Below are 21,759 nucleotides of genomic sequence, written 5' to 3' on the forward strand. Positions count from 1 at the left end.
CTACTAAAATCTGTACACCTAAAGAAACTAATCAAGAATTATTTTTCTTAAAGATTGCTCAGCTTCTTTAAGTCTATAGATTTTACTATGATTATCCTACATATATGTCTAATATTCACTTGTAAACGATTATAAACCATTTGGTTTTTTTTTGTTTGTTTGCTTGCTTGCTCCTGGGATACCTCACTCAGGATGATCTTTTCTAGTTCCTACTAAATAAGCTAATTAAGAAGGAAGACCATGAAACAGATGAAAGGGGAGGAGGTCCTCCCCAAGCACTGGACTTGCAAAGGGGCAGGGAGGAGATGAGGGAGAAAGGGTGGGGTTGGGAGGGAATGAGGGAGTGGGATATAGCTGGAATACAGAGTTAATAAAATGTAACTAATAATAAAAATAAAAATAAAAAAAGAAGGAAGACCATGAGTAAAATGCTCAATCCTCATTCAGAAAGGCAAAAAGAACAGACATCAGAAGAGGGAAAAAATCAGGGAATAGGACAGAAGCCTACCACAGAGGGCCTCTGAAAGTCTCTACAAAGAAGGGTATTAAAACAGAACCTGAGACCCATCGCCAAACTTTGGGCAGAGTTCAGGGAATCTTATGAAAGAAGGGGAGATAGAAAGACCTGGAGGAGACAGGAGTTCCACAAGGAGAAGAACAGAACCAAAATAATCTAGGCTCAGTTTTTTTTTGTTTTGTTTTGTTTTGTTTTTTTTTTTTTGCATTGTTTTTTTCTTTTCTTTTCTTTTCTTTTCTTTTCTTTTCTTTTCTTTTCTTTTCTTTTCTTTTCTTTTCTTTTCTTTTCTGAGACTGATATTCCAACCAAGGACTATGCATGGAGATAACCTAGAACCTCTGCACAGATGTAGTCCATGGCAGCTCAGTCTCCTATAGGGATTCCCTAGTAAGGGGAACAGCAGTGGTCTCTGACATGAACTCAGTGCCTGGCTCTTTGATCACCTCCCCCTGAAGGGGGAGCATTCTTCCCAGGCCACAGAGAAAGACAATGCAGCCAGTCCTGATGAGACCTAGTAGGCTAGGGTCAGATGGAAGAGGAAGAGGAAGTCCCCTATTAGTGGACTGAACGAGAATCATGGGAAGAGAAGAGAGAGGAAGGGCAGGAATTGGAGGGGATGAGGGAGGGCACTACAGCTGAGATATAAAGTGAATATATTGTAATAAATAAAAATAATTAAAAACCTTTTCAGAAAATAAAAGCTTGTAATCCACCAAGAATGGAATTAAAGACAGGAACAAGAAAGCAAAAACTGAAGCAAAGTCTGTGGACATTTATGCTAATGGCAAATGATTATAGAGGAAATATAGATGATAGATATTTTATCTAATGGATTAATTCATTAGCCAGAACACAATATATAAACCATAAATAGATAAATAATGCAATTTCTTTCAAATTAAGTTGTTTTTTTGTTTTTTGTTTTTTGTTTTTTTTTTTTTTCAATGCAGTTTATTCAGGAACCTTGAACAATCCTCGGACCCTGGGGAAAGCCAGCCCACAGCTTAAATAGCCTCTGGGTAGCCAACCCAGGCGTGCCACGGGGGCAATGCAGATAGGTCCACATACATGGAAGCAAGCCAGATCCTCGGCCTTAGCCAAATGTAGAGTTGTTCGTGACAGAGAGCACTCACCATCGGGAAGGTGGAAGGCAGAAACCAGCTCCATCTTTAAGGCATAGCATTCCGCAGCTCTCTACAGTTCCCCCTTTTTGTTTTAGACTCATCAGGCAAGAGTAGAGGTCTGATCTCTGATATTAGAAATAAATTGGGACTTTGTACCGATGTTCATTTAGGTGTCATCCACCCAAAGAGCATCAGACCCGTCCAATACCTTTTTCTCAGAGGCGGGACCTGGGGCATCAACCCGCATGCAACCAGACATGCTCTTCTCTGGGTCCAAAGCGGCTGACCCTGAGTGCAGTGCTTAGCCTCGCATCCTGAGCGTAACATTTTAGCTTTTTGTGGTATCCAACCATGCTTGGGGAGAATAATGACCATGAACAAAAATGAAAGTTTAGCAGAATAGATGCAGAATATATTTGCACTCATGGCCAAATGATGACAATGAATGTCCAGTGCTCATATGCACAACCCATCACCCATATTTCCAGTTGCATCCATCGTTATTCTTCCTAGGACTAAACTTGTTCCCACTCTATATATGCTACCTCTTCTTTGTCCAGCAAGTGTCTCAGTGATATGACTTGGAATCCTTCTGTTACAGATCCAGGAGGGATATAGCTGGGTCACAGAAAATATTCAAATGGGGAAATAGTAAATGTATTCTAAAATCCACTAACTCCCAAAATCGGTGAATCCCGATGCGAATCCCATTGTTTATTTTTCTTTTATTTGCTTCTGAGCTTATGATTTTTTAATTAAATTTTTATTTTTATATTAATTACACTTTATTTACTTTGCATCCCAGCTGTAGTCTCTTTCCTCATTTCCTCCCAATGAGCTCAGGAATCTAAGTGACTTAGTACGGTGGAAATTGCAGAGCTCAAATGATGAAATTTTGTGCAAATGATGTCTTTTCACTAGTCATGCATTTTATCTTTATACTCAATTCTGTTGTATTCTGATATTTATAAAAGTAAAATGTTATGTTATTCCATGGTGTATTATTATGGTACATAACTGTCTTAAGTGTTTTTTTGTAAAGTTTTGAAACAGAATATACTGAATTTCTCAAAAAGTTGCCCATATTTTATTGGTAAAATCAAAAATAATGTTACAATTTGCATAAACACAAACAATAAAAATATAAAAACCTGTAGTTTAAAAAACTTGGCTATTTATATGGGAGGATATTCACAATGGTGTTTTGGTTCTATGAATTTAATTTTAGGACATGTTAGCATGATTATATATTCTATGATTTTAATATATCCGTGTTCTATTGACCTTTAGCCTTCTCCTATCACTTCAATTCAGAAACAGAAATTATCACCTCAACAAATTTGTTTTCTATGTTATTGTCTGGAGAGACATAAAGAATATCTGACTTTCGCCAAACTAAGATTGACAATTTGAGTTTTCTTTTTCAGGGTGTGAAATTGTGCATGCTGGTATCTCTGCATTGTATGTATCTCTGTGTGATGTGTATGTCTCCTTGAATGATTGTGTGTGGAAACAATCATGCTGTATGTAGTATATGTGTCTGTATATGATGTGTGCTTAAATATGTACCTATATGTATGTGTGCTTGTGTGAGTGTGTGCTCATGTATATGTAACACTGTGTATGTCCACATATGTCTGATATGTGGGATGTTTATGTTTGACATAACCCATTACCTGTAATGTGACAAGATTCTATCAGAAACATGAACAAATGTCTACTCACCTCAAACAGGTAAACAATGACACACCAAAGTCATGGATACAGCAAAATCTAACGTGGTGAACCAATGTATATTATTGGGGTTGCTTAGAGAAACAAGGTGAGAAGTTACTTCCATGAGCAAAAAATTACTCAAAGACCGCTACATCACCAAAGACAATCCCAGCAAATTTCATGGATCATCAAAAATGGAACCCTGGAACTCAATGCATAATTTTTAGGCAGAGTAATTTTTTGGCAGGTGTCTTTTGCTAGGGAGCTCAGTTGAACTGAGCCTCTTCCAGGAATCTCAGCTGGTGAGAGCATTTGGGGGAAGCTCTGTTTGTTTGAGAGTGTCTCTCAGCTGCTTTTGTTTGCATATATGTGTGTGGGAAAGAGAAGTCTAGTGTCATTTTCAGTTTCCTGAGTTTAAAGAGGCTCCTTGCAGAATTAATGTTTTACCTCCTTTTAGACCATTCTGTGTCTTAATGTGCTTCCCTCTGAGATAGAAGGTTCTATCTAATAGGAAATAGCTATAAAATGTAGATTCAAATTCTTACATATTTTGAGTCCTTCATAAAGCATCGAGTTATTCTAAAATTCCCAAAGAAATCCAAACATGTTTTTCCAAAATTTTGCTACCCATCACACAAAATTTGCTGTGTGACTTCTAAATTTTCAGTGTGAAGACCTAGATGACAATACCTTTTTTATAATGTTCATCATTCCAAGTATGTGAAATACTTGTAAATGTCATATGTAAATAATCTATATTGTTTTGGGAGTCACATGGCATACACAAAACCATTCAAAAGCAAGTTTCTTATATCTTGTACTCAGTTATTTTTCAGTCTGTAGTTCTTGTGGGGATCATTGTCAATAATAACCCATTAAGTATATGCATATATATGTATATATATGGCAAAATGACTTTATATTCTACTCCACAGAGACTTATTCTCAATGTTCATTAACACCTTCTTTACATGATAGCCAAGAAATGAAAACCACTTAAATGTCTTTCAGTTGAGAAATGGATACATAAACAGAGTAGAAACTATTCAGCAGTACAGAAAAATTAAATTTGTTGGCAAATGGATAGAACTTGAAAAGGCTTTGTTGAGTCAGGTCACCCAGACCGATAAAGACAAGGACCATAAGTTCTCTCTCCTCCGACATTCCTAATTCTAAATCCTCAGAGTCAAAGGTATAACATTAAGTAACCAAAGAAACCTGGAATGTATGAAAGCTTTGGGTTTGGTTTGTTTATTTGTTTTTGTTTTTTGTTTGTTTGTTTTTTAAGATGAAGGGTTGCTGTCCCAATCTATTTCTCTCTCAAAGATCTTATACATCCATGTGTTGGAAGAACAATGTGTAAACCTAGGTACTGGTCTATATCAGCAACAAACTCTAAAATTGGGGGCTCAGAGACTGAGATGGGCAATATATTGTCCATGCAAAGCTGCCTGTTTCAGTTGGATTACTCTTTGAAGCAGCTCCTTGAGCTACCAGAACAACAAATGTCTAAAGCAAAATGTCTAAACCTGCTGCAGGTTGGGAGAAGCAAACAGCTGCACGTGATGCCAAACCAGGCAAAACAGCTTGGAGTTTAAAGGATCAGGAGGCACAGATGATGCCTGAGAGAGACCAGGTCACAGATGCTGCCTGAGACCAGGTCACAGATGCTGCTGCCTGAGACCAGGTCACAGATGCTGCCTGAGACCAGGTCACAGATGATGCTGCCTGAGACCAGGTCACAGATGATGCTGCCTGAGACCAGGTCACAGATGATGCCTGAGACCAGGTCACAGATGCTGCCTGAGACAAGGTCACAGATGCTGCTGCCTGAAACCAGGTCACAGATGCTGCCTGAGACCAGGTCACAGATGCTGACTGAGACCAGGTCACAGATGCTGCTGCATGAGACCAGGTCACAGATGCTGCTGCCTGAGACCAGGTCACAGATGTTGCCTGAGACCAGGTCACAGATGCTGCCTGAGAGAGACCAGGTCACAGATGCTGCCTAAGAACAGGTCACAGATGATGCCTGAGAGAGACCCGGTCACATATGCTGCCTGAGACCAGGTCACAGATGCTGCTGCCTGAGACCAGGTCACAGATGCTGCTGCCTGAGACCAGGTCACAGATGCTGCCTGAGACCAGGTCACAGATGCTGCCTGAGACCAGGTCACAGATGCTGCCTAAAACCAGGTCACAGATGCTGCTGCCTGAGACCAGGTCACAGATGCTGCCTGAGACCAGGTCACAGATGATGCTGCCTGAGACCAGGTCACAGATGCTGCTGCCTGAGAGAGACCAGGTCACAGATGATGCTGCCTGAGACCAGGTCACAGATGCTGCCTGAGACCAGGTCACAGATGATGCTGCCTGAGACCAGGTCACAGATGATGCCTGAGAGAGACCAGGTCACAGATGATGCCTGAGAGAGACCAGGTCACAGATGATGCCTGAGAGAGACCAGGTCACAGATGATGCCTGAGAGAGACCAGGTCACAGATGATGCCTGAGAGAGACCAGGTCACAGATGATGCCTGAGACCAGGTCACAGATGCTGCCAGAGAGAGACCAGGTCACAGATGCTGCCTGAGAGAGACCAGGTCACAGATGCTGCTGCCTGAGACCAGGTCACAGATGCTGCCTGAGACCAGGTCACAGATGATGCTGCCTGAGACCAGGTCACAGATGCTGCTGCCTGAGAGAGACCAGGTCACAGATGATGCTGCCTGAGACCAGGTCACAGATGATGCTGCCTGAGACCAGGTCACAGATGATGCCTGAGAGAGACCAGGTCACAGATGCTGCCTAAGACCAGGTCACAGATGATGCCTGAGAGAGACCAGGTCACAGATGATGCCTGAGAGAGACCAGGTCACAGATGATGCCTGAGAGAGACCAGGTCACAGATGATGCCTGAGACCAGGTCACAGATGCTGCCTGAGAGAGACCAGGTCACAGATGCTGCCTGAGAGAGACCAGGTCACAGATGCTGCCTGAGAGAGACCAGGTCACAGATGCTGCCTGAGACCAGGTCACAGATGCTGCGTGAGACCAGGTCACAGATGCTGCCTGAGACCAGGTCACAGATGCTGCCTAAGACCAGGTCACAGATGCTGCTGCCTGAGACCAGGTCACAGATGCTGCCTGAGACCAGGTCACAGATGCTGCTGCCTGAGACCAGGTCACAGATGCTGCCTGAGACCAGGTCACAGATGCTGCTGCCTGAGAGAGACCAGGTCACAGATGCTGCCTGAGACCAGGTCACAGATGCTGCCTGAGACCAGGTCACAGATGCTGCTGCGTGAGACCAGGTCACAGATGCTGCCTGAGACCAGGTCACAGATGATGCTGCCTGAGACCAGGTCACAGATGATGCTGCCTGAGACCAGGTCACAGATGATGCCTGAGACCAGGTCACAGATGCTGCCTGAGACAAGGTCACAGATGCTGCTGCCTGAAACCAGGTCACAGATGCTGCCTGAGACCAGGTCACAGATGCTGACTGAGACCAGGTCACAGATGCTGCTGCGTGAGACCAGGTCACAGATGCTGCTGCCTGAGACCAGGTCACAGATGTTGCCTGAGACCAGGTCACAGATGCTGCCTGAGAGAGACCAGGTCACAGATGCTGCCTAAGAACAGGTCACAGATGATGCCTGAGAGAGACCCGGTCACATATGCTGCCTGAGACCAGGTCACAGATGCTGCTGCCTGAGACCAGGTCACAGATGCTGCTGCCTGAGACCAGGTCACAGATGCTGCCTGAGACCAGGTCACAGATGCTGCCTGAGACCAGGTCACAGATGCTGCCTAAAACCAGGTCACAGATGCTGCTGCCTGAGACCAGGTCACAGATGCTGCCTGAGACCAGGTCACAGATGATGCTGCCTGAGACCAGGTCACAGATGCTGCTGCCTGAGAGAGACCAGGTCACAGATGATGCTGCCTGAGACCAGGTCACAGATGCTGCCTGAGACCAGGTCACAGATGATGCTGCCTGAGACCAGGTCACAGATGATGCCTGAGAGAGACCAGGTCACAGATGCTGCCTAAGACCAGGTCACAGATGATGCCTGAGAGAGACCAGGTCACAGATGATGCCTGAGAGAGACCAGGTCACAGATGATGCCTGAGAGAGACCAGGTCACAGATGATGCCTGAGACCAGGTCACAGATGCTGCCAGAGAGAGACCAGGTCACAGATGCTGCCTGAGAGAGACCAGGTCACAGATGCTGCCTGAGAGAGACCAGGTCACAGATGCTGCCTGAGACCAGGTCACAGATGCTGCCTGAGACCAGGTCACAGATGCTGCCTGAGACCAGGGTCAGCTGTGGTTGCTGCAGAGAACGTGAGCCTATGTGAATTTTGTCATCTGAGAAGAATACTAGCAGCCACACATTGTGATCAAATGGACTTCACCAATTAGTGCAGAACAGTCATGAAAAGAAAAACAAACAAACAAACAAAAAAAAACTTGGGTTTTATTTACGGTTGTGGAAAATAGAATGTATTTTTTTTTTTCAGGTTAATTACAATCTGGTTTTGAAACTAAACCTGGTTCAATTAAGAGAAGAGCATGTCTGGTTGCATGCGGGTTGATGCCCAGGTCCCGCCTCTGAGAAAAAGGTATTGGACGGGTCTGATGCTCTTTGGGTGGATGACACCTAAATGAACATCGGTACAAAGTCCCAATTTATTTCTAATATCAGAGATCAGACCTCTACTCTTGCCTGATGAGTCTAAAACAAAAAGGGGGAACTGTAGAGAGCTGCGGAATGCTATGCCTTAAAGATGGAGCTGGTTTCTGCCTTCCACCTTCCAGATGGTGAGTGCTCTCTGTCACGAACAATTCCACATTTGGCTAAGGCTGAGGATCTGGCTTGCTTCCATGTATGTGGACCTATCTGCATTGCCCACGTGGCACGCCTGGGTTGGCTACCCAGAGGCTATTTAAGCTGTGGGCTGGCTTTCCCCAGGGTCAGATGCTTGTTCAAGGTTCCTGAATAAACTGCATTGAAAAAAAAAAAAATAGAAATATACACACAAAAAACTGTGAGCCATGCAGAAGAAAAATAAAATTATGCACTAGAATATTTTTGTTTGTATCAGAATAACCTTGAATTTCATGCATAATGAGAATAACCTTGAACCACTACTGTCTTGCCTGTATCTTCTAAGTGAGACCTGTGGCACAGTGTCTGATTCATACAGTGTTGTAGATTGACACCAAAGCTTTCTGCAAACTAAGCAAATACTCAACCAACTGAAATACATTACCTTCTCTTGAGTCTTATTTTGACTGTACCCAAATACACAAATTAACAAACAGAATGATGAAGAAACTTGTATATCCACATTCAAAGAACTATTGAAAGACACGGTTGAAGAATAAACAGATACCGATGGAAAAGTTTCATAAAATAGATAAAATGGTTAATATAGAAACTCATAACTGGCTAAGGTGCTGGTGAATGCTCAGTTATATAGAGACATGTATATCACTCCATCCAAGGAGTAGGAGATGTTGTTGAAGAGGACACTGGAATAATATATGAGCTATGGTATATAGTAGGAGTGCTATGAAAGGCCCTCTTTTAGATAGAACACAGCTCTTAAATTCATAAACCCCTAGCCTTACTGACTACCTCCATAATTCCTGCACAAGATAAGGTCTAGTGATACTCCATCATGGTTGGAAGAGGGGCTGATACTCCTTATACTAAGAAGCTATTAGAAGTAAACAGTTGATGGGAGGAGAAAAGTTAGTTTTTCGGTGTTGTAGCCACTAGCAAGTGGTCCATGTCCCAGTAAACAACCTCCCACTTCTGTCCAGTAAAGTAATATGAATGTAATGTAGGTGGGGAACAAAATGAAAACCACACAAAAGTAACAAAGGGGTCTGTTGAAGAAAAGAATGGGTTCAATGAAAATGGGAGAGATAAAGGTTGGCAATAATGTGAAAATGTCAAAGTACATTAAGAGGGTATGAAATTATGAAAGAGTACAAATAAATGAGGAAATGAAATGAACACAGGAAGTTCTCAATAATCTCAAATGGGATAAATGAAGAAACATACTCATAAGCTATGAGACTAGTAAGGTGCTAAACAGGTTAACATAGGCCTATCCTACCAATCACCTAAAAGCTGAAGGCAAAGCAAGTGATAATCTAAGGGATAACTAGGTTACAGAGTGAGTTTAAAAGTAATCTAGACAACATGATAAGACACTGTCTGGAACTTTTTAAAAAGTGGGACTAGGGAGATGGTTCTCAATAGGCTCCAGAATCTACATGGGAAAAAAAAAAACTTACAGGGCTAAATTTACTTGCAATCCAGCATCCAGCACTTGGGAGGCAGAGAGAGGAAGTCCTTGGTTGGATCTTACTGGCTAGCCAGCCTGTCTAGCAGAACTGTTAAAGTACCGGATACTTCAAATAATAAAGTAGAGGGTGAATGAGATCTGATTCTGACCCATGAATGTGCACCTGCACACACCTGTACATACAGGTACAGATACAAACACACACAGGCTATTTAAAAATTAAACAAAAGAAGAAATGAAAAAGCTGAATGTAGAGCTTGTGGTAGAATGTTTGCCTCCCATTCAGGAAGTCTAGGTTTTTCTACCCAGAAGATCAAGAAAATAAAAGTAGTGATTGTCATTGTAAGTCTTTACTCTTAATGCCTCAGTTCTTTATTCTTTACTAAATAATACACATGTATGAAATATTTAACACAGGCCCTAATGTTTAACTGTTTTTGTTCTTGAATTAATATGGAAATTTGAACATGGCTGCAATATGCTGATAATAGCAGACCATGAATATTAAAAGTTGAGTCCTGGGACTGGAGAAATGTCTCAGGGGCTAACACTAGTTGTTCTCCCAAAAGTCCTGAATTTAATTCCCAGCAACCACATGGTGGCTCATAACCATCTATTATGAGATTTTGGTGCCCTCTTCTGGTTTTCAGGTATACTTGCTGACAGAACAGTGCACGTATAATTAACAAATCTTTTAAAAAACTTGAGTGCTAGGAGTTTACATGGAGAATATCATTTTGTGGTGACTCTTTACATGAAAACACACTGACAAAAAGCAAGTTAGGGGAGAAAGGGTTTATTTTAGTTCACAGTCCCTAGTAACAGTTTGTTAGCATATGAACACATGCTTGCTTAACAGTTAGCTAGCTTTCTGTACTTATACACAGTCCAGACCCCAAATTTAAAAATGGTGTCATACACTATAAGGCTGACTCATCCCACATCAATTGACATAATCCCAACCACTCACCTCAGCATGACCAGAAGCCAACTGATCTAGGTAATTCCTCAGTGAGACTCTCTTCCAAGGTGATTCTAAGTTACAGGAAGTTGAGGAGAAGAACTGGTCTTCACAGTTAAGAAAATGGTTCAGCAGGTTATAATACCAAGCCTGAAGATCTTTGATCATCAAATCCCACATAGTGAAAGCAGAGAACCAACTCACCTTAGGGTGAGACCCAGGTGCAGTAAGCCAGGGTATGAAAAAGGTTTTCCACAGAGTGTTGCAGTTTGACTTTTTTTTTTTTTTTAGCATAAAATAGATGGTGGCAATGGAAGCTCAGGCTTTCCAAAACCTATGATGATACCAAAATGTTACAGCTCTTATTTAAGCTCCTGTGCCAAGCAAGCCAGAGGTGTGGGTCAAAGCTCATGCCTGGTTTGCTTGCAACCAACAGACAGGTCTGTTGAGGACCAGGATAGGTGAGGTCTAGGCCAGAGCCTAGGCGAGATGGCAGACCCAGTGAGATGCAGTCAGGAGGGGATGAATGATGGGTATCATGAGTATCATAAGGTTTTGAAATAAGAAAGTGTGAATATTTATTCATTTGAAATCAAGCACAATATGAACCCTGGGAAGAGGGATGGATTTCAAGGGTGAATGTGTTTGATTTGCTGGGGAGTCAGAAACTTAATAGTCCTACCACAAGAAGGAAAATACAGTACGTAATTATCCTACTGGGGAACAGATCTTCAAGAACAACTGAAGGCCACTGCTGGACTAAGATCCTTATCCTGGTGTGGGGTTTCTAGGAATTTCTAAATGTTTGCTTATCAGTTTCCTTATCAGAAAAAGTCTGGCCTGCAATCTTCCCTGAGGGCTCCATGAGGCTCCTTACAAGACCTGGAATCACCCAGATCAGGGGAGAGTTTTAAAACCCTGCTGAGAAAGGGGAATCTAGCATCACAGACTAAGCATGATAAAGTGGCTATCCAGAGATGACTGACTTTAGCCTCATCCAGTAGAGCCCTACATCTCCCCCTACTTTATTTCACAAAGGAGAGGTGTCATCATAGTCTTCAGGTTCTAAGTTGGGGACTGCTTGGTAATGAACCAAAATCCAATTAGTAGTGACCTTAGTAAGATTGTTCACTTGCCCTTTTAAAAATTGGATGAGGCAGGCTGCAAGCATCGAAATAAGAACACAGCATTATCAGATAGTGAATAAGAGGTGGGGATCAGGAACATAAGGGATTACTGAACCAACTTAACTGCTCTGTGGGGTTAGAATTTGGGTAAGCAAGGTGTTAACAATGATCTCACACAACATTTGATACATCTACACAAAGCATTTTCTAGTTTTCCTGTTTTGGACAGAAAGTTTCTGTCCTTACCTGATTGAGTTCTTGGAGGTCCTCAGTCAAATGTGTCTGGCCATTTGCTATTGTTATGATCTGCCCAGATCCAAGGTGGTGACAGATCTGGGTAGGAATCTCTCCTATCTGTCTGGGGTTTAGCAGGTTTTTCTTTCTCATAGAGCTATGCCTATGAGATAATCAGAAGGGGCAAAGATAATCAGCAGGATATCTATGCCTGAGGGTATTTTTAAGAAAAGGAAATAATCCACAAGTTAATTCAGGAAACGTCTGACTATGGAAGAGAGGAGAAGGGGTAGGCTTCATAGATCTGCATCTAGCAGGAGCCAGGGCTTTGTCCCCTACACTCCTGGTCAAGCATGAAACTGGAAGTGCAGGCTCGGGGTTGAAGGAGGGTGAAGCACGGGGTTAGAGGAAATCAGAGCTCTGAAAGCTGGTCCAGGGCCAACATTGGCTGAGCCTGGGAGGGTCGGTGGCTGCTTCCTGAGCAGAAGGTAAAAGAAGCTAACTCAGCACTCTGAAACTGAGCAGCAGGAGGGAGCCCACTTTTGTCTGCCTGACAAAATGGCTTTCCTGCAGAAAGCAAGGGCAAGGGGCGGGCTTTAAAGGAAAACCTGGCATCCTTTAAGTGGGCAGCCACCTGTGTTGAAGAAAGCAGGAAGGAGGTCTGGACATCATTTCACCTGCTTAAAGCATCTGAGGAATGAAACATCATGTTAATTTTGTAATTTTGAAACAGACAAGTAATGGCTTGACTGTGAAAAATAAAATTGGCTTTAACAGTTGTTAAGGTAATCCCTTTAGACTGTGAGGTGGATCCAAGATGCTTCTCTGAGGCTTTTAAGAATTCTTAAGTTTACAGAGAGACATGTTAGAGGTTTATAGAACCATTGCCTGTTACCTGTAATCAATTCTGAGTTAAAAACATGAACTGTTAGGAAAAACAAGTATTGTAGGAAACCTGCTACCTGTTAGCTGCACCCCCCAACAGCCTGTGTTTGGGAGGGGGGCAGCTAGAGAGGAGCTTGAGATTCCTTGCATGTCCAACATCTTCCTGTGTTCCTGAACCAAATCAATGACATGCAACATGGCACCTTCCGGGTTCCTCAGGTTCACAGCATTGAAGTTGGGGCAATCTATGGGAAGGTGCCAGTTCAGGTGGACGCTGTCTCCAGTGCCTCCGGCGCCCGTTTAGCTTCCTCATCCTAGTCCCCCAGCATTTCTTTTTTTCTTTTTTTTTTTTTTTTTTTCAATGCAGTTTATTCAGGAACCTTGAACAATCCTCGGACCCTGGGGAAAGCCAGCCCACAGCTTAAATAGCCTCTGGGTGGCCAACCCAGGCGTGCCACGTGGGCAATGCAGATAGGTCCACATACATGGAAGCAAGCCAGATCCTCAGCCTTAGCCAAATGTGGAATTGTTCATGAAAGAGAGCACTCACCATCGGGAAGATGGAAGGCAGAAACCAGCTCCATCTTTAAGGCATAGCATTCCGCAGCTCTCTACAGTTCCCCCTTTTTGTTTTAGACGCATCAGGCAAGAGTAGAGGTCTGATCTCTGATATTAGAAATAAATTGGGACTTTGTACCGATGTTCATTTAGGTGTCATCCACCCAAAGAGCATCAGACCCGTCCGATACCTTTTTCTCAGAGGCGGGACCTGGGGCATCAACCCGCATGCAACCAGACATGCTCTTCTCTGGGTCCAAAGCGGCTGACCCTGAGTGCAGTGCTTAGCCTCGCATCCTGAGCGTAACATTTTAGCTTTTTATGGTATCCAACCATGCTTGGGGAGAATGTCCTGCTTCAATGGCTGTAAAGGCCTGAATGATCATGGCTGCATCACACTGTTGTGAGACTCTAATCTTGCATATATACCACAGGCAAACCAAGGAGACCAACACCAGAAGGCCTGCTAACGCTCCCAAGCCCGCCCATTCCTTCAGATGATTCATGGTTGCAGCAATCCATGATGATAATCCTGTGGCTAGTCCTGCATCCACTCTGGTAGAATTTACTGTGACAATGGCCACTCTCTTTTGATGTGAACTGACAGACTAAGATCAGAAAGGAGAGGAGAAACTCCCCTATTAGTGGATTTGTGGAGTGGCATGCAAGCAGAGGGAGGAGGGAGGGTGGGATTGGGAGGGGAGGAGGGAGGGGCTTATGGGGGGATGCAGAATGAATAAAGTGTAATTGATGAAAAATTAAAAAAAAAAAGGAAAAAAATAATTTAAGAACCTTAAATGACTTTCAAAAGTGGAGGAAAACATGGAGTTAGTCAATTGGCATGGAACACGTCTCGCCCCTGGAGGCAATGGTCTCCTGAACTTACTCAGACCTTGGACACCACCACTGCTAGTTCTAAAACTGACGCAGGATGTTCCAACGAGGGGGTTAAGGCTTCTCATAATATTTCCTATAAGCCCACACCTGTTTGTCTATATCCCCCATTTTTATTCATTATTAGCCAGATAGAGCCAAGTAATTGTGGTAATGATACTTGCTTTTTTGCCCAATGCTGGAATGCTAGTAAATTTAGGTATGCCCTGGTTACTCGCATGCCTCACTGCGTGCCTGTGCCCATTGATGCCCCTCACGCTATGACTCTCTTCAGATAGAAAAGGGATCTTGGAACTACAACCACCATTGTTACTACCATCTCATTGGCGGCTGTTGGAGCTACCACCGGGCCATTAGCCATGAGTCATACTGGGCAGACTGCTCAGACCCTGAACAATCATTTAGCCAATGTAGCTCATGCCTTAGTTGTACATAAAGGAATTAATGCTCAACTAAAAGGAACCTTGATGGTGTTCAATCAGAGGATTGACCTTGTGCAGGAGCAAATTGTTACCCAATGGCAAATCACTCAACTTGGCTGTCAATGAAAATATGCTAGACTTTGAGTCACTAGCATATAACATGAGAATTTTTCCTGTGCTGCAAATCTGTCTAAACAATTGTCTAGCTATATTTTAGGTAATTGGACTGGAGAATCCCCCAGGATTTCTTAAAGCCCGTAGAGTAGACAGATGCCAACAGCTGAGGCAATCTAAGCGCAAGGCCCAGTTCCAGCTGATGCTGATTCCACCCCCATTGGCGACACGTCCCAGGAAAGGCCTGCTGAATCTCATGGTGCCCGCTTCACCTATGGCCCACGCAGGTTCTTGCAACTGCTGATTCCTGGAGTGGGGCTAGGCATTGCACAGGCTGAGCTGGTGCTTCCAGGTGCCTGCATGGCAGGTGGGGGATCTTGTGAGCCAGAGAGCGAGATTATTCTATCCCAAGCTTGAATTGCAAAGAGACAGGTCTTGTCAAAATGACCGGTTGGTAATATCATCTGTGCCTCTGTGGAAAAGTTTCTTGGGCTAAAATGTTCATCAGATCTCTGTGGGATCTCGGTTCTGATTTCTAGTAACTTTTTTTTTTCTCATTAGTTACATTTTGTTAATTCTGTATCCCAGCTGTATCCCTCATTCCCTCCCCAATCCCACCCTCCCTCCCTCATCTCCTCCCTGTCCCTTTGCAAGTCCACTGATAGGGGAGGACCTCCTCCCCTTTCATATAAATCCATTTTGTCAGATATTTTCAGGACTGGCTGCAAAGTCCTCCTCTGTGGCCTAACAGTACTGCTCCTCCCTTGGGAGTTGGGGAGGTCAAAGAGCCAGTCATTGAGTTCCTGTTAGAAATAGTCCTTGTTCCCCTTACTATGGGAAACCAATTGATTACTGAGTTAGATTTCTAGTAACTTGATGGAGGCATTTGTCTCTGAAATAGGCTTCCCACTGTAGAAAGAGTGGGCTGGATAGGAAGGAGCAACAAATATCCCTCCAATCTTTGGGTTTGTTTACGGTAGCAATCTGGCTCTGTAGGACTGACTTTGTCCAAAGTGCACGGAAGCTGTCTCCCTTTACTTCCAGTATGGGTTCTTTTAAATTTGCAGCTTGGTATGAGTCCCAATTAAGTGGGTGGAGTTATCTTTATCTGGGAATGCTTTAATCTGTAGCTTGGTATGGGTAACAGAGAGGTCATCCAACTGGGAATGCTTGAGATTCCTGAAACCCTGGTTCTGAATAACTAATGTTTCATTGCCTGTTTGACTCTTTACATCTGTAGCTGATTCCTGAAATTTTGCTCCCATTTGAAGTCTTGAGTAGAAGGAGAGGTGGAGTTCCCCAGGATTTTATTTGGAGGTTTCTTAGGTTTTGCAACAGAATCACGGAGATTAAAAAGCTGTTGCTTGGTAGAAGGTGTGTGTTTGGGGGTTGGGAGGAGTTAGCATGGAATTACTCTGCTTCTCTTTTAATTTTATTGGTGGGCTTTTGAAGGGTGTGGTTTAGTTGTCTAAGGAAAGTAGAAGCAGGGGCCACTACCTCTGCTTTGGCAGGAGGTGGAGTAGAGGGAGGAGTTGGGGGGGGAGGGTGACCCTTTATTTACTTGTATCATGGATTTCATTTCTAATGCCCTTTCAATGAGGTAGGGCGGGGCTTAAGGCACTGATTTTCAGATTCCACTGGGTGGGGTGTTAATATCACCTGTGTTACTCATTGCCATGTAAGGTGCTTTCTGAAGGACTTCCTCACAAAACAAGCAGAATTTTTTAAGCTAATTTTAAGCAATGTGCTTTTAAGGGAGTATATATCTCCCTAACTTGAGGTCTATTCTATGTGATAAACTATTCCCCATGATAGATAGGAAGTGTTGCTGGCAACCATCAATGTTTTGGACACAATTTTGTCACGTGGGATTGGCATGTCCTAACAAATACAAGCCTGTCCAAATATGTAAAAGTCTGGCAGCCATCCTAATGACTTTTATGTGGCTGCTGCATCACCAGTTTTTGTTGTTTTCTGAGAAACTGAAAGGTCTTTACCTAATCCCAATTGAATTGTTGGGGGTCTAGATAGTGGGTAAGGAACCCTAAGCCAATACTGGGGAGTATCCTAACCAAGAGGTGTTCAGTTGTTCCACAAACCATATCCAGGCCCAAGCAAAGGAGCAGACCAGAAACAAAGTAGGTGATGGGAAAAGAGATAGAGTGGCCTTCCTCAGAGTTTGAAGGCTTAGGCCTTAGGCCAGGGCAAACTCACCCCTTTTCACTCTAACTGTAGGTTCTGTCGCCCCACATGATGGGCGCAAACTGTTGTTTTTTTGTTTTTTATTTTATTTTAGTTTGGTAGGGGCCTGGATCTTGGCTGGGGTCTTGGACCATTATATCTGCAAGTCATAGGCATGCTTTATGGTCCCTCAACTTACAATATCAGTGAGTACAAGAGGTTCAGCATGCATGGGCAGGAAGTCACTGTGGAGGAAATACTAAAGAACACAAGACTCTTCTAAACAGTAGAGAGAAAATAGTAGGAAACTAAGGGTTCAACACACATAAAAGATATTGAATAGTATGTTGACAGTACTATGATATTTTACATGATTCTGTAATAATATGTAGTGAATGTGTGCATATATGGTTTTCAATGTCTATCCACACATGTCCAACCTTTTCGTATTGCAACACAATTATTGTTTGTTTGTTTGTTTGTTTACAGTGTTCCATCTTGAGAAAGAAGCAAACAAGTTACCAAAAATAATCCCACAGTGTTTGTAATTTCTGTGTCAGTTTATCTGCGGCCTGTGTGCAAGGTTTTGATGTACCTGTAAGGAACAAGAATTATCCAAATATTAGCTAAAGAGAAACTAAATGAGCTGAAATTGCAACAAACACGGTAAAAGAGGAGATTATTACTTTAGGTTTGGTACAGAAGAAGACATAAAAGAGATGAAGAAATGTAACACTCAGAGGTAAAAGCAGAACATGAAGACCTCTGAGAAGATGTGGGCAAAGAGTTTCCATGTGGTATTAATTAAATAATTGTCCTATATCACAGGTGACAAGAAGTTGTAAGTGACTGCTTCCCCACCTTGAAGGAGAAAAGAAACTTCAGGCTGAAAGTACTATTAATAATGGGAATTTTTTTTCAAAACAACTGTGTAAATCAGATATATTATAAGAATAATTAACACAATAAAATTATATCTTAAAATACAAAATTGACATTATTTTGTTATGCGGTAACATTAGTTACAAAGAATACTAAAGTTTGGAAGAAACTAAATTCACAGTTCACTCCTACAATTTATGGAAAAGAAAAGAATAATGCAGTGTTTGAGGATGACTGAAATTTCCTAACTTTTTTTGTGTAGATGTCAACAAATGTCTATCCTCCCCTATAGGACACCAACAACTGGACAAAGTAAAGGTTTCACCTACATCTCATTTTGCAAAACAATGAGTTTGGGTCAAGAGGTTACTTCAGACAGACATTTGGGTGACCTGAAGAAAGCCAGACCACTGAAAAGTACCACCTGATTACTGGTGATAACTCGCACCTTGCTGAATAGATGGTCTATGCCCTTGATGTGACTCCCACCTGCAATATACTCTAGCATCTGTTCATTCCATGAGAGCACCTGCAGCTGGGGCAGAATTACACACTACCTAATGACCTCCCATGTTCTCCTTCTGTAGGAACTCCAACAGGCCTATAAACTTCATACTCTGTGAGTAGGCACAGCTACTACAGTGAATTTTAGTAAGGCTTGTTTGCCCCAGAGAAAAATGGTAATGCCTCTACAACAAATGGTAATTTCTATGCACTAGGCATTATCACAAAGTAAATTGAAAAAAAAAGGTTAAAATTTATAAATTTTTTTTGTTTTTTTATTAAGTTTTTACTTTTTTACATCAGTTACAATTTATTCACTTTTTATCCCAGCTGTAGCCCCCTTCCTTATTCCCCACCTAATCCCACCCTCTCTCCCTCATCTCTTCCCTGCCCCTTTCTAAGTCCACTGAGGGTAGAGGTCCTCCTCCCTTTCCATCTGATCCTAGCTTATCAGGTCTCATCAGGACTGGCTGCAATGTCCTCCTCTGTCCTCAGGGGAGGGGAGAGGTCAAAGAGTCAGCCACGGAGATCATGTCTTTCTGCTTCTGGGATACCTCACTCAGGTTGATCTTTTCTAGTTCCTACCATTTGCCTGAAAATTTCATGATTTCCTTCTTTTTAATTGCCGAGTAGTATTCCATTGTGCAAATATACCTATACGGCAATTTCTGTATCCATTCCTCCATTGAGGGGCATCTGGGCTGTTTCTAGGTTCTGGCTATTATAAATAAAGCTGCTATGAACATGGTTAAGCAAATATCCTTATTGTGTACTTGAGAATATTTTAGATATATGCCTTAAAGATGGAGCTGATTTCCGCCTTCCACCTTCCCGATGGTGAGTGCTCTCTGTCACAAACAACTCCATATTTGGCTAAGGCTGAGGATCTGGCTTGCTTCCATGTATGTGGACCTATCTGCATTGCCCACATGGCACGCCTGGGTTGGCTACCCAGAGGCTATTTAAGCTGTGGGCTGGCTTTCCCCAGGGTCAGATGATTGTTCAAGGTTTCTGAATAAACTGCATTGAAAAAAAAAAAAGTTAAAAAGCCAAAAATCAAGTACTCCAATTAAAAAAAAAATGGGGTACAGTGCTATACAGAGAATTCTCTAGAGAGGACTATCGAATGGCAGAGGAATACTGAAAGAAATGGAATTTCTTAGTCATCAGGGAAATGCACATCAAAACAGCCCTGAGATTTCACCTGACACCCATCAAAATTTATAATTTTTAAAGACAAATTTTGGACTATTTCCATACAACAAAACTTAAGTCAGTAAAATGCTGGGGTACTGGTGGGTTTCTTCCTAGGTACAGTATTTTATTCTTTTCTAACCTGGAGTATATAAAAATACCTCAAAGGCACATTCCTCCATTACTCTGTATGACCATTGACATTTCAGAATGGGGATGTCCTTAAAAGACAGATTGTGAATCTAGAGAAATCCTCCACCATTGGTTTGTAGCATGAGACATAACATCACCACCTGCTGTAGTTTGGGATGTTTGAAACAGGGCAACATCACTCCTTTCTCAAGGAATATGGTGTGTTGTTACTCATGGATCCATGTCCATGATTAGAATGCTTCACAAATTGTTAAATGAAATAAAACAATACATTTATCTGATGTAAGATGGATGCTGGTCTTGTGGGTTTTTCATATATGTATCAAATGTTCATTGTGTGGAAGGCTCTGTGGGACTTACTCAAATGAACTCTGGTTATAAACACTGTGTAAGTGACTGTTTATAAATCTGCTTTCAGCCATTACTCACAGAAAAAAGAATCTGTTGTAGACACAGTGACTAGTATGTAAAAGAAATGTTGGGGCTGAGGATGTGACTCAGGTAGTAAAGAGCTGGCTATGCAAGCAAAAGGACCTAAGCTTGATCCACAGCACATGTATAAAAATTGCTATAAATCCCACACTGGGGAGACAGAGATAGGCAGATTCACTAGGCTCACTAGCCAACCAGCCTTGCCTGGTCAAGGAGTTCAGGTCAGTGAGAAATCATGTCTGAAAAAAAACAAAGTGGAGAGAAATTGTGAAACACAACATTGAACTCTAGCTTCGACCACCCCCACCCACATACCAACTTTTTGATGAGAAATTATAACTTCAAAATATGTAAATTGAACAATGTTGAAATGTACTCTTCAGGCCCATTCTAATTCATCTCTTTCAACCTCTTCCCCTTTTTATGCTACTCAGTTATAAAAATTGCGTCTATTCCAAGAGTTATTGCATTATATATACATGCAACATGAATAATGTTAATTCTTCAGGAAGGTTTTCCCCTGAGGCCTTTAATTTGATTATAAAATGAATGAGGTAGATGACAGTCTTTCATTATCAAAATCCCCTTAGGAGGGTACTTTGATCTGCCTAGTAAATTGTGAATGTCTTGTTGATTTTCTCTTTATCACTCTCCTGAAGGATGTATTGACTTCCTTGTGACAAATGAGAATGGAGAAAGCATAAACTGCAAATTGTCTGGAATCAAATGTCTCTTGCCTCCATGCTCAGCAGCAAGGGAATGGCTAGAGATTTTTCTCCAAGCCCAGTGTTTCAGAATATGCATACACCAATAGGGACTGAACAGTAAGTAAAACTGAGGCTATTTATACCAAACTACTTAAACTACTTTGGGTCATACTACATTTGCTCATTGTTATATTTCATAAACTATATTGCATAAAATGTTGCTTTGTAAATTTTTATTAATATATTAATTACACATAATGTCTTCTCAAACATTTACATTTATTTATTTTATTGCAAGGAGTATACATGTAGAGGTGAAAGAACAACTTTTAGGAGTTGGTGTTCTCCTTCCATAGTGTGGGTCACAAGGATTGAACTATGACATTGTCAGATTCAGAGGGGAGACATTTGATCACCAAGTCATTTTGCCATTCAGAATAATGGGGTTTATTATGCAGTTTCCATGCATGTACATAGTATTTATAACATAGTAACCACTATTACCCTCTGTTGATCTGCTCCCTCTCTGACTCACCCAAGTTTCTTCCAAGTTAGTTCCTCTTCTGTTTCCTTTCCTTTGATTTTGGTGAACCAGTGAGTTTAATTAGGATTGCCTACAGGAGCATGGGTGAGGTATTATTTAAAGTAGAATGGATGATTTAGGAGCAACCACACAACTGAAAAATTCTCCACTTCTTCAAAGACCATGGACTGCCTGTAGATGCTCAAGGAGGGCCATAGGCTTGACATACTCTGCCTGCTCCATGGGGGAAGTTGATGGCCCAAAACTTGGCAGGTCTTCATCACAGTGCTTGAGAGTTCAGGA

Source organism: Meriones unguiculatus, chromosome 18 (genome assembly GCF_030254825.1).
Source record: "Meriones unguiculatus strain TT.TT164.6M chromosome 18, Bangor_MerUng_6.1, whole genome shotgun sequence".
In the NCBI taxonomy this organism is placed as follows: Eukaryota; Metazoa; Chordata; class Mammalia; order Rodentia; family Muridae; genus Meriones; species Meriones unguiculatus.